The sequence below is a fragment of the Cyprinodon tularosa genome, unplaced genomic scaffold (genome assembly GCF_016077235.1).
Source record: "Cyprinodon tularosa strain WSP-4 unplaced genomic scaffold, ASM1607723v1 ctg296, whole genome shotgun sequence".
In the NCBI taxonomy this organism is placed as follows: Eukaryota; Metazoa; Chordata; class Actinopteri; order Cyprinodontiformes; family Cyprinodontidae; genus Cyprinodon; species Cyprinodon tularosa.
This window is the reverse complement of record NW_024039003.1, coordinates 17,155-29,679: the sequence shown is the minus strand read 5'-3', so window position 1 is coordinate 29,679 and position 12,525 is coordinate 17,155. Positions and strand designations below refer to the sequence as shown.

Here is a 12,525-nt window from a genome sequence, read left to right as displayed (position 1 = left end):
TTGGCCGCATTTACAAAAGGGGCTTCAAACTGGACTCCCTCTTCAGATGCCAGCAGAGATGGCAAAAGTACTGACTTTCCGTACTTGAGTAAAAGTACAGATACTTGTGTTAAAAAATACTCTGGTAAAAGTGGAAGTACTGATTAAACTTCTTTACTCAAGTAAAAGTAACAAAGTACAGGCTTGTAAATTTACTTAAAGTATAAAAGTAAAAGTAGAAACCACTTTTTTCATGCCGTTGCCTACATTTTAAATGGATGTCTGTCAATAGGACTAGATCTCCGTTGTGTTCATTTTCAATCATCTCGTCGTCCATGCTACTATGCTAACGCCACCGCCACCAAGCTGCAATGATTTGCCGCCAATGAATACCGCCGAATCTGTCGATTCATCTTGTAGTGGTGCGTCAAATGCAACGTAGATTCCCATCCAATTAGATTGAATTTGGTATTGAAACGTATTGGACGTGAAAAATAATAATGGTAACTCCATTGAAATGATTCAAAACTAAAGTAACGAGCCAATTTTTTTAAATGTAAGGAGTAGAAAGTACAGATATTTGTGTAAAAATGTAAGGAGTAGAAGTAAAAAGTTGCCATAAAAATAAGTAGTAAAGTAAAGTAAAAATATTAGAAAAATCTACTTGAGTACAGTAACGAAGTATTTTTACTTTGTTACTTCCCATCTCTGGATGCCAGATAAGCTTCTGTTGTTTCTTTTTTTTTGTAATGATGTCAATAATAGTAGCAGTAATAAAACTTGGTCTAAATTTATCCTACACTTGGTTGTTTATATTATTTTAAGTCAATTTAACCTTCAAAGTTTACCAAAATGTAAAAAAAGTTATTCAAACTGCACTACTTTTTACTTATACTTTTCACTACATTACTTGAGTACATTTATTTTTACAGTAATTCTTACACTTAAGTACAAACCTTTTCAGATACTTTAAGACTTTTACTCAACTAACATTTCAGTCAGTGACTTGGACTTTTACCAAAGTCATATTTTGGAGAGGTACTTATACTTTTACTGGACTCCGAGATTTCAGTACTTTTTACAACACTGGTTGGTTTAGCCAAAAGATTGGTTGAACACATAACTTCCAACCCAATTAAAACCAAAAACTGTGCAAAATCTATAATGTTTAAATAAAAACGACTCACACCTTTCATTTGGTTCATCATTGCCCAATTTGCACAAACGCTTTCACTGCCTTCTTGAGGTTATTTCACTAAAATGGCAGAAAAATTGTGAACCTGATTGTTCTCTTCTAAGACATTTTAAACAAAAAAATCCCTACAAAATATTTTGTTACACAAACCAATCATTATTCGATTACAAAGAAACTTAAATGGGAAAGAAAAACATGAAAAACAATTGCAAAACTGTAGTTCTGTACTCCACCAGTAGGTGGCAACATGTTCACATCAAGCTTCATGAACTGTGGTGATTTTTGAAGCAATTTGCCCAAACAGTTCAAAGCCTCATGAGGCTTCATCTCACCATCGCTACTGAAGACCAAACAAAATCCAATAAACATCAAAATACACGCGGCGAGCAAGAGAAGCAACAAAACAAGAAACCAGCAAAAAGAAACCGCAGAGGTGGTGTATATATGGGGAACAGAACAAAGGATGGTTTAATGAGCTGATATGGAGCAGGTGTGAATAGAGTTAACTAGAAGGGAGCCGAGGGGGAAGGAACAGGCACAAGGGGGCGACAGAGAGTAACTACAAAGAAACGAAAAATGAATAAATAAACTTGAATTTGTAAAACATATTAAACTTTAACTGTTGTTCATTCAGGCTGTGAGAACATAAGAGAGAGCAGGATTTACAGCAGATAACAAAAAGTGGCAAAGTGACTTTGTTTACTTTTTTTTACCTTGTTAGGGTTGATGCATTTGGAAATGTTTGTGTTTTATCGAGACATTTTCCATTTTGTTTGTTTCCTGTTCCGTTACAATTCTCGGAGAGAAATTGGGAAGAAATAAAATTGGCATCGATTGGCCAAAGCTGAAAACACCTGAAACTGGCAAAGCACTTCTCTAACAGGTAAATTGGCATCTAACACTACAGTAACCATCATATTTGTATTATTTTAGGAAAATAATTGTTTGTAAGTGGGGTTTTTTTTTTTGCGTGTGATGAATGAACAGTTGGATCGCCTTATCTGCCTAAAGCTAAATAAGTAAATAAACAAAATACTGTAAATGCAGCAGGTCTGAAATGAGATGAAGTGTTGTCAATAAACCTGGAATAATGGCTCCTGTGACGAACAAAGGCTTTGGCTACTCTGAAGCCTGTTATTAACCTCCCCACCACCACCACCACTCTTTATCTCAGGGGGACTTTCTGCAGCCTTAGCACTAAAATGTGATTCAGGCTCTCCGTGAACAAGTGCAGCGTTTGCCAACACAAATGACAGCGGGAGTCGGCCCCCCGCCAGAAGTCCTCCCCAGACATCCCGGAGAGAAAAGCAATCAAAAAAACGCAATCGATCTAAAACAAAGTCTTAACCACTATTGATTATTTAGCTCTAAAGTGATGAGCAATGATAGTTGTGGACTTGAATTCATATGTTCCCTCCACCAGCATCTTCCCTCGTGTGTTGAAACCGACTTTAAGACCATCCAAGTGGCTTCCTATAGCATCGCTGTGTCTGTTGTGACATTTCAGTCGAATGCAATGGAAACCGCTCCTCAACTCAGCATCCTGCAAGCTCATCACTCACTGTAAGGCGGGCCGTTACTTCCATCGGCTGCATTTGAGTTTGGGCAAGTCAGCAAGTTTTCTTCCAGTGCACACGCTGCCTGGACAAAAAATATATATATTTATGGCAAGAGAGCAAGAGAGGGAGGAGAGGGTCGGGGAAGAGTAGAAAAGCCAGAGGTTTGTATCTGAGTTTTTATTCCCTGGAGGGATCATGGCCTCCAGAGCTGTTTGAAGCATCCTCTGAGTGGCAGACCATAAAAACAAATAAGCACAGTTTGTTCGGTCACTCTCTGGAAGAAAAAAATCATGGCTGCCCTGTTCTTGTTTGGAATAAAAACCTGAAATTGTATGCTGCTTATGATTTCACTCCCCATCAATTTAATCTGTACATAAAATCCAGCGTAACCAACTGGCCTAACAAGTCATCACGTTAATCAACAGAAATGTGTAATTTTAGCCACAGCATGTTCTGGGAGGGCTTTTTTATACAATGATGGTATCTAACAATTAAATAAACAATCTAAAAATTAGTAAAAAATGACTTAAATTAAGTGTATTTACCCTTCATTTGAGCAGGTAAATAAGATAATTCTGGCAAATGAATGAGTATTTTTACCCTTAAAATAAGGTAATTAGATATTATGCACTTAAAATTCTTTAATTTGCGTCTGTTCCTTTATATTCATTTCAGCCCAGCTATCGAGGCCAGATCATTGTTTGCTGTCTGTTTGTTCATGCCTGTTAGTTTTTCTGTTTATTCTACGGTTCATGTCCTGGTTCCTGGCGGCCAGCGGATTGAGAGGAGTTTAGTGTTTGTCTTGTCTTCAGATCGTGTCCTGGTCCTTCTCTGCGGAGCCCTCAGAGTTTTGGCTCAGAACGCGGGGAGAATCAGTTTAATTCCGGTAAGCCTGGCTCCAAGGAGGAGACCAGTTTAAAGTTTCCTGCAGTAATCCCGGTTCCACGTCTTGTCTCTGTTCCTCAACCACTGAGCCTGTCCGTCGGCATCTCTGCTTGTCTGTCTGGGCACGCTTCTGGAGCTGGTATGACTCCGGACCTGCCTGAACGCTCTGAGGATTCCTAAAAACCTGGATCTATCTGTTCCTCTGCGGATCGGAACACCTGGTTGGAATACGGACCCCTGGATCTCAGAACTGTTACTGCCTGATCTTTTTTCCCTTCACCTGGATCGGCCGCCTGCATGCTCTCCGGGGCTGCAGCATCAGCGACAGTCTGGGCGGCTCAGGGCGACTCACTCTGACAATCATCTCCTCCTCAGATCGTGGTCACTTACCTGTGTTTCTCCCTCCAGAGGTTCAGTGATTGGGTGGTGCCCTGCCTCCCTCCTGCAGTCGCTGCAGGTCCGCAGATCCACATCAGCTCCGCGCTTCTGTTCTGTTCTATCTGTTTATGTTTTTGTTTTAATAAACGTTTTGAACTTTCCTACTGACTGTCTCATCTTGAATACTGGGTCCATCTGTCCCGTTTTATGACATCTATTCACTTGATTTCTATAGCACCAATACACAACACATGTCATCTCAAGGCATTTTATAGTTCAACAGATCATCCAGTCAGAGTTTTCTATCTAAGGAAAACCAGTTGATTGCATCGACTCATTGAATCGAAGGCATTCCGTCACACTAAGACTCACTTTTTGACTTTTCAAAAGGTCAGACATTTTCTTGGAACCATTCTCATGGTATGAAGTGCTTTATAGAAATTACAGGCAAAGTACGTAAATGAAGATTTCTCCAGCTGTATGAAGCATATAGTGTAGGGCTCCTCCTATCCCTGTCCTCCATCTACACTGCAAAAACAATCTGAAATTAAGTAAAAATTTCTTAAATCAAGTGTATTTACCCTTAATTTGAGCAGGTAAATAAGATAGTTTGCCAATGGGATGAGTGTTTTTACACTTAAAATAAGTTAATAAGATAATATCCACTTGAAATAAGACAATGCAATTGATTTCTCTTATTTCAAATGTAAACTGTCTTGTTCCATTGGCAAAGTGTCTCATTTATCTCCTCAAATCAGGATAAAATGCAGGAGCTATTGCATTTTTGTTGTTTAATTTTCACTAGAAAGGTCACCACTAATCTGTCGATTAGAGCTGCGAAGACGCAAGTCTGTCAATCAGCTGTTCCTCCAAATCCACAGAAATATATTCACACAGTTCACAGAAATGAAATGAGTGGACTAGGAGAGGATTTACAACAGGGAGATGATCTAATATAGATATTCATAAACAGGCAGAAGGTAAATCATGTTTAATCCAAATGTTTCTCTGTAATCCAGCGATTTTTAGGACTGACCACATTAAGCTGATATTTGTCTTTTATTTAAAGGAAACCTGGTTTCTGTGATAAACTTAGATTGCATGTTGTCTGAGCTGATGCATAAGCAAAAATGCCAAGCACTAAAGATAGTGAATAGTGAGCACATTGCCCTCTGTTCTAATATTATGACTTAATTGATTTTATTTCTCTTTTTAAGAGCAGCAATTTATATTAAATTTAACAATAAAGATAAAGACAAAGTTAAAATTGGTTACCAACAAATCGTTAATTAACAAAAATTATAATAAAAACTAAAACAAAATCAGGTTATATTTTCATACAGTTTGATCAGTGGGAAAGGTTCCCGTATTAAAAAATAAATGCCAACCCACACTGTAACCAAACATCATGGGATATACAGTAGAGGCCATTTTTTTCTTCTTTTGGCCTTTCTTTAAAACAGAAAACAAAGGACAACATGATTTCAGTGACTCAGTAGATGCCTGCTAACCTAAATGTACCTGCAGCAACAATTTAACTGGAAACTATGACGAACAGCTGTGGGAATCTAGAGACACCTTGCTGCCAAACAGAAATCAGTACAGATTGGCATCCTGGGAGCTCCAGGTCTCCAAAACGACCATTAGAAGGCATCAACTGGTAAAATGATTGTTAAGAGAGCAAGGAAGGAAAACTGTTTATCCGTCTTACATTGACAAGTTCAAATGTGTGAAAATTGCTAAAGATGTTCTGAGACTTTAAATGATAATGTCTGTACGGGTAAAATGAGATAAAGACTTAAAGGAGAAGTTTGGTCAACAAGGAATAATCAATGGATTATTATTTATACCTAGAAACTAATACGGTCGCAGAATTTCATGAATTTAGCCTCAATCCGAAAATAATTAAAATAACAATTTTCAGCAAGAAGGTTCGGGTTTAATTCCCATCTCGCCCAATGAGATGCTGGAGATTGGCACCAGCACCGATCGCGACCCCACTCGGGATAAGCGTGTTAGAAGATGGATGGATCACAGAGTCTGGGAGCGGCCATTTTTGCCCCAATATAGTAGCCCCTCCCTCCTTCCGTCTTCCGGCAGTGAAGTCACGGTGCGGTAAGCCTAGCGCCATTCTCCCCGCCAGAGAGCAGATGTGGCTGAACGTGGCTCTCTCCCTCTGCAGAGGTCAAAAATCCCTATCCTGTGCGGACTCAGTTGCTCTTTTATGAACCTACATTTTTGAATGTAACACTTTCAGAAGTTTGAATTCTGTATATGAACGGACTATTCCTTTAAAATTGTAAATCAATGTTAAGCGTTGGTGTGATTTTACCAAAAAAATTACCTTTTTTTTATTTTACCTATCATTTTAACAGTAGCTACAAAACTTTAGACAGGATGGCATGAAACGTATAGTGGGTTTGTGGCCCAGTGCATCTGGATTGTTTTTCATTTAGTGTCCTTTGTGAACATTATCATTGCATCATGGACTCTTCAGCTACAGCAGGACATTTTAAATAATGGTTGATAACATTTAACAACCAAAAGGTTCATAAGACAGCAAATTGGCCAAGTTAGTCCCTAAACCCCAGCTCCTGTGGACATTCTTTGGTGAGATTAAAAAAACTAACACAAAATTCTTTACCTTTTTGTTTTCTTGATTACAGAATACTTTTTTTCTTTTACAGTAAGCTTTATAGAAGGTTGGTGCTCAAGCAGTAAATGGGGGAAAGGCTGGATGGTCAGCATCCATCACAGCACCAAAAATAACAGGGCTCTGCCTAGGCGGGGTGATCAGATCTGTGTAGATTTTTTTTCACTTCTCTTTCTGTGACATGCAAATTACAACAATTTCCCACATTTGAATTGGACAGATATGAAAAGTTATAAAAACCAAAACAAATAAATGGAAAATGAGATCTACGTCTACAGCAGATCAGTGTGAGACCTAAAAGTCAAATCCAACAGATGTTCATAACTAATGTTTATCAGTTTATTAGTCCTTTTTGATAAAGCTTCTAGTTAGAGTGGCTCAGGTTATCCTGAGCTATCTCTATAGTTCTGCTGCTATAGGCTTAGACTGCTGGAGGACATAGGGACCCCTTTTTCATCATTCTGCTTCATTCTATCTATTTCTCTGACTAACTGGATGTGCTCTCTTCATCCTCTGACATGGGAGCTGGCTTGGAGCTCGTCTGCCTGGCTGTGTGTTTCCTGGACTGGTCGCCTTTTACAGTTGCCTTTTGTATCTATGCTTCTTTTTCTATGTCTGCTTCTGTCTCCTTGAACCCCAGTGGGCCTCAGCAGATGGCCGCTCACGCTGAGCCTGGTTCTGCTGGAGGTTTCTTCCTGTTCAAAGGGAGTTTTTCCTCTCCACTGTCGCTGCAAGCATGCTTAGTGTGAGGGATTGCTGAAGAGTCAATGAGTCGATGCAATCAACTAGTTTTCATTAGATAGAAAACTTTGAACCAACTTTGAACCCTAAAGTGCCTTGAGATGACATGTTGTGAGTTGCTGCTATATAAATAAACTGAATTGAATTGAATTTATGTCTCTACATGTAAAATAACAATTAATTAGACAAAGGAAGGTGCTAAAAGATTAAATTTGTTCATAAAGTTCATGCAACCCTTCATCAGAAGGGATGTCTTTGCAGGTGAAATAAACATATAGGTGAAAGAGTTTTTAGTTGATGAAATGGAAGTTAAAATGTAAATATGCAAAGGAGCAACAGAACATTGCTATCTGATGGGGGGGGGCACCCTCACTGAGCCCAAACTCTTTTAAAAATAGGTGGGAAATTAATCCTGGGTCCAACAAATTAAAAGGTGACAAATCTCCCTCATGTTAATGAGGTTTGGGGTCATTAAGCCCATTATTAGTACACAATACAACGGTCTGCATCCTTAATTTGTGGCTCATCAGTGCGTGTAGAATAATTATGCACATCTGTGACGGCCCTATTAATATAAATAAAACAAAAACTTCACCCCAAGATGATTTCTGTCTCAGAGAATCTCCTTCTTACAGTCTTCATCAATAATTTGCATGATTCTCACCTGCAATTTTCAGAAAGGAGCTTTCTGCCATGTCTGATCAACGTGAAGTATTGAAAGCCTTACATAAGGCTGCCTTAGTTAAGCTTAGGCTTAAAACTTTCTTTTTGATAAAGCTTCTAGTTAGAGTGGCTCAGGTTATCCTGATCTATATCTATAGTTCTGCTGCTATAGGCTTAGACTGCTGGAGGACATAGGGACCCCTTTTTCATCATTCTGCTTCTTTCTATCTCTATTCTCCCACTCTGCAGAATCTGTTAGTTCAATCTCTAACGTTCTGCTGTCTCTGCTTTTTCTCATAGTAGCTTCATCTGGTCTGTTCCTGTTTGGCTGTGACTCCATCCTGGAGAGAAATATCAGCTGTGCTGCTGCCATCAACACCTTTGTTTCTAGATGTTGGAGCTTGGCCTGTTTTCCAGTGTAGTCCTGTTTCTCTGACTGTGACTAACTGGATGTGCTCTCTTCATCCTCTGACATGGGAGCTGGCTCGGAGCTCGTCTGCCTGGCTGTGTGTTTCCTGGACGGGTTCACCTTTTACAGCTGCTTTTTGTATCTATGCTTCTTTTTCTATGTCTGCTTCTGTCTCCTTGAACCCCAGTGGGCCTCAGCAGATTGCCGCTCATGCTGAGCCTGGTTTTTCCTGTTCAAAGGGAGTTTTTCCTCTCCACTGTCGCTACAAGCATGCTTAGTGTGAGGGATTGCTGAAGAGTCAATGAGTCGATGCAATCAGCTGGTTTTCCTTAGATGGAAAACTTAACTGTATGGTCTGGTAATTTGTAAAGTGCCTTGAAATGACGTGTTGTGAATTGGCGCTATAGAAATAAACTGAATTGAATTGGATTGAATTAAAATCCATGCTAAACACAAAACGACAGAAGATCCCCATAAATCAAGAAAAAAGCTAAACTCTTGTTTCCAAACACAATATCACCGTTTCCCCCAATTTTCAACATACTTATAAAGTGGGATGTGATCAAAATCGGGTCTAAAACGAGTCGGTTAAAAATCTGTTACCATGTCCAAGATACCAGGTTTCCATTTGAATGCTTCGCCCCAAAGTCTCTGGAAATGTGTTTGAAGCTCTTATGTTTTTAACACATTAAATCTTGGTGAAGCAGTTTTATTAAACTGCAAAGCAGCTAAAGAAAAAAAAATGAACATTTAATGCATGCACCCAGGGAGCATTAAAAAACTCTCACGCTCTCAGAAAGCCTATATTACTAACGCCAAACGATTCCTGTATCAATAATTCATCGGGCTCTGGGCTTTTTGTATCCATTTAATGAGATGGAGAGGGTAGAGCTGAATTCACAATCAGGTCATAGCTGAAGTGTCAACATGATATCAGTCCCCTGGGGAGGAAGACCCGACTCTACTGCTCTGTCTGCAACCAACAAGGGGCACCGAGAGTTTGCATCACCACCGTGTCTCCTTCCATTTCTGCACATCTCTCTGATGATCATTGCAAAAAAAAAATCCAAAATCAGACACTTTCCAGATTCCAGAACCAGAGTTCAGCTCCTTGGAGCAGTTTGGGTCATTAAGTCATTGCTTTACTAATTAAAATGTAACTGTTAGTGTGTCGAACATGTCTGAAAATCAACCATTCTTATTCTAAACAGCCACCACAGCTTAAAGCAAATCCAAACAGTAATCATTTAATACATTTTGTGCAGATTTCAAAATGTTTTGATGTGTTTCAGCTAACTGCGTTTTTAAAAAGGTCCTAAATTCAGACACATGTACCTGCAAACCTTTGTTGGCTTAAAATTAAGCTAAAAAATATATAATAACAAAATATTTTTATCTTAATATATAGCTTACCTTTCTCATCGCGGTTCATTGAAAATGTCGTAAGAGAAAAAAGTTTCTACGAAGTGTATGAGAAGAAAAGAAAGGCTTCAGAAGAGGCAGATATATCCCAGAATGCTTTGCATGGACAGCTCTCTTCGCAAAGCATTATGGGATTCGCTCTCACAGCGGCCCGCTGTCGCTATAGGCTGTCGCTACCCAACAGCGGCGACTAATAACAAAGATGGCGCAGTGTAGGGGAGTTATGTGACCAACAGAGCAAAAAGTAGTGATCATCTGTCCGAATGGTCAGTTACACTGGAAAAAATCTAAATCCAGATAAGTAATTTTTTCTTAAAATAAGTGCATTTGTTCTTGGATTGTGGAGGTAAAAGAGACATTTTGCCAATGAAACAAGATAATTTACACTTAAAATAAGAAAACACAATTGCATTGTCTTTTTTCAAGGGCATGTTATCTAATGATCTTATTTTAAGAGTAAAAACACTCATTCCATTGGCAAATCATTGTATTTATTTACTGAAATTAAAGGTAAATAAACTTGATTTACGAAATCTTTGCCTATTTTTAGATTGTTTTTGCAGTGTAAATGAGTTTGCTATGAAGTCCATTACATGGTCCCTGCTGTATGTGGACACAGTAAGCTATGAGCTATGAGAACTGCACATTTTCAACAGGGCAGGCATGAGGAGAAATGGGCTCATGCACGCTCTTGCAAACGTATTTTAATATTAAAAAGAGAGGGCGGGTCTTTAGAAAAATCCTCCACAATACCTTTAAAATCGAGACGATTTGGGACTGGCGACCTGTCCAGGCTGGACCCCACCTCTCACCTGTAGACAGTCGGAGATACGCACCAGCACCCCCTCGCCACCCCGCTTGGAATAAAGTGTGACGGAAAACGAAACGATGGATTGAGAAGATTTGTTTAAGTAATTTATTACTTTCGTGCATGCTCTTGCATGTGCATTTTTTTTTTTTAAGTGCAGGGGGCAGGTCTATGAAAAAATCCTCCACAATACCTTTAATTAAGGAAATGCTTCAGTTATGTTTGGATACAAAAACTGGCAGAGATTAGTTCGATTTTTTCAGAACTGACTAAATAAAGTTGTATTAAAGTTCAGCATTTTCTAAAACTTTTTCCTTCTGCTGTGATAAAGACTGAATTATTCTTTGGCCTTTTGAAGATCTTTCTAGCAGTGCTCCGAAAACCTCCCACCATAGATAATAGCTCTGCCATCAGCAGGTCGGTTATTATTTCAGTATTAAAGCCCTTAACGATCTAGTTGTTGTTTTGCTTTTACATATTCATATTTTGCAAAAGCCAAATGTTGAATAATAGCTTTTGCAAAGACAGGGTTAATATCTGATAAATGTTTTAATGTTGGACAATTACGTGTGTTTTTGTGCAAATGTATTTTCCATATGACTGTGTCAGCAGCCATAAGAAATTCATCTCATCTGTGTCTGCAGGACGCCACGTTTTGGTCATGCATCACAATGCCAGGAGGACAATCGATATAATTCATTAATAGATAATGTTGAGGTGTCAGTCAGTTTACTCACATTGGAGTCCAGCAGATCGATGCTGTCCAGGCTCTTGCTGCGATGGATGCGGCCTTTGATGCGGCGGAGCGATGGCTTACCCTGAACGGTGCTGGCGGAGGAGGCTGCTGTGACGGAGCCAGCGGTTGGGCTGGGGTGAATCCTGGGGTCACAAAATAGAGGGGGTCAGAAAAACACAGGAACACAGCGAGAACGGTTTGCTTTATTTGGAGCTAACAGCTTGAAGCGAGCAGTGAGGAATATGAAGAAAACCGCCGCTTGTGCTCTGCAGAAGTCCTCTGTTTTCAGTTGAATGAGATGACATTTAAAAAGACCAAATAAATGCCACAGAAATTCATTTCACAGTTTCCTGCTGGAGGCCAGGAAGCGATTCTACCTTAAGCAAAGCAGAATCAGAGCGCCAAATATAGCTGTTTCAGGGGCGCCGTATTTTGAGGGAAAAGTTAGGAAGATTCTAAGGATCCTTGGTTGAGGGGGGGGGGGGGGGGGGGGGGGGCAAAAGTGTTATGTCTCTCCCCTGTTAGGACTCTGAGTTTTTAGTTGTTCTGTTTTATTGATCTTTGGTTTATTTTCTAATATATTCAGTCAGTCTTTAGTTACTCTCTGTCGAACCCTTGTGCTTGTTTCCTTCCCCTTGGCTTACTTCTAGTTAGTTCCACTCACACCTGCTCCATATTCAGCTCATTAGTCCAGCCTTTGTTCTGTTCCCCTTATATACTCCACCTCAGCCACCAGTTTGTCCAGTTTAAAGGTAAAAAATATTTAACTTTCCATGTTCTGATAATTGTCCTTAGTAGAAATTTTACAATAAAAATTAGATTGAAAATGTAAATGATGCTCTTCAGTGCATTTGATAGCAGTTTTAAAGGTTGCATACTTTCTTTGGGGGGGAGGGGGCCCGATATCAGTGTCTTTCATGGGACACCAAATTCCTGGCAGTGCCCCTGGCTGGTTTGGATAAGCTAGAAATAGACACAGATGTTGACGTTTTCAGTGAAAGGGAACAGATTAATAAATCTAAAATAGAACCAATTTAATTTATTCTGAAGAATTACTGCGCACCTTAACCTGGATAGTCATGCACTGAATCCTTCCT

The 12,525-nt window shown here is 39.4% G+C and overlaps 1 protein-coding gene across 3 annotated transcripts in view; it reads right to left on the bottom strand.

The window, feature by feature from the left end:
- The window catches only part of tjp1b (tight junction protein 1b), a 105,394-nt gene extending 93,821 nt beyond the window's left edge, over positions 1-11,573 (bottom strand). For all 3 annotated transcript variants that reach the window (XM_038291176.1, XM_038291177.1, XM_038291179.1), the window contains exon 1: positions 11,430-11,573. The gene's annotated coding sequence lies outside the window, so the exon portion shown is untranslated. The remainder of the gene's footprint in view (positions 1-11,429) is intronic.
- Positions 11,574-12,525: the final 952 nt, after the last annotated feature.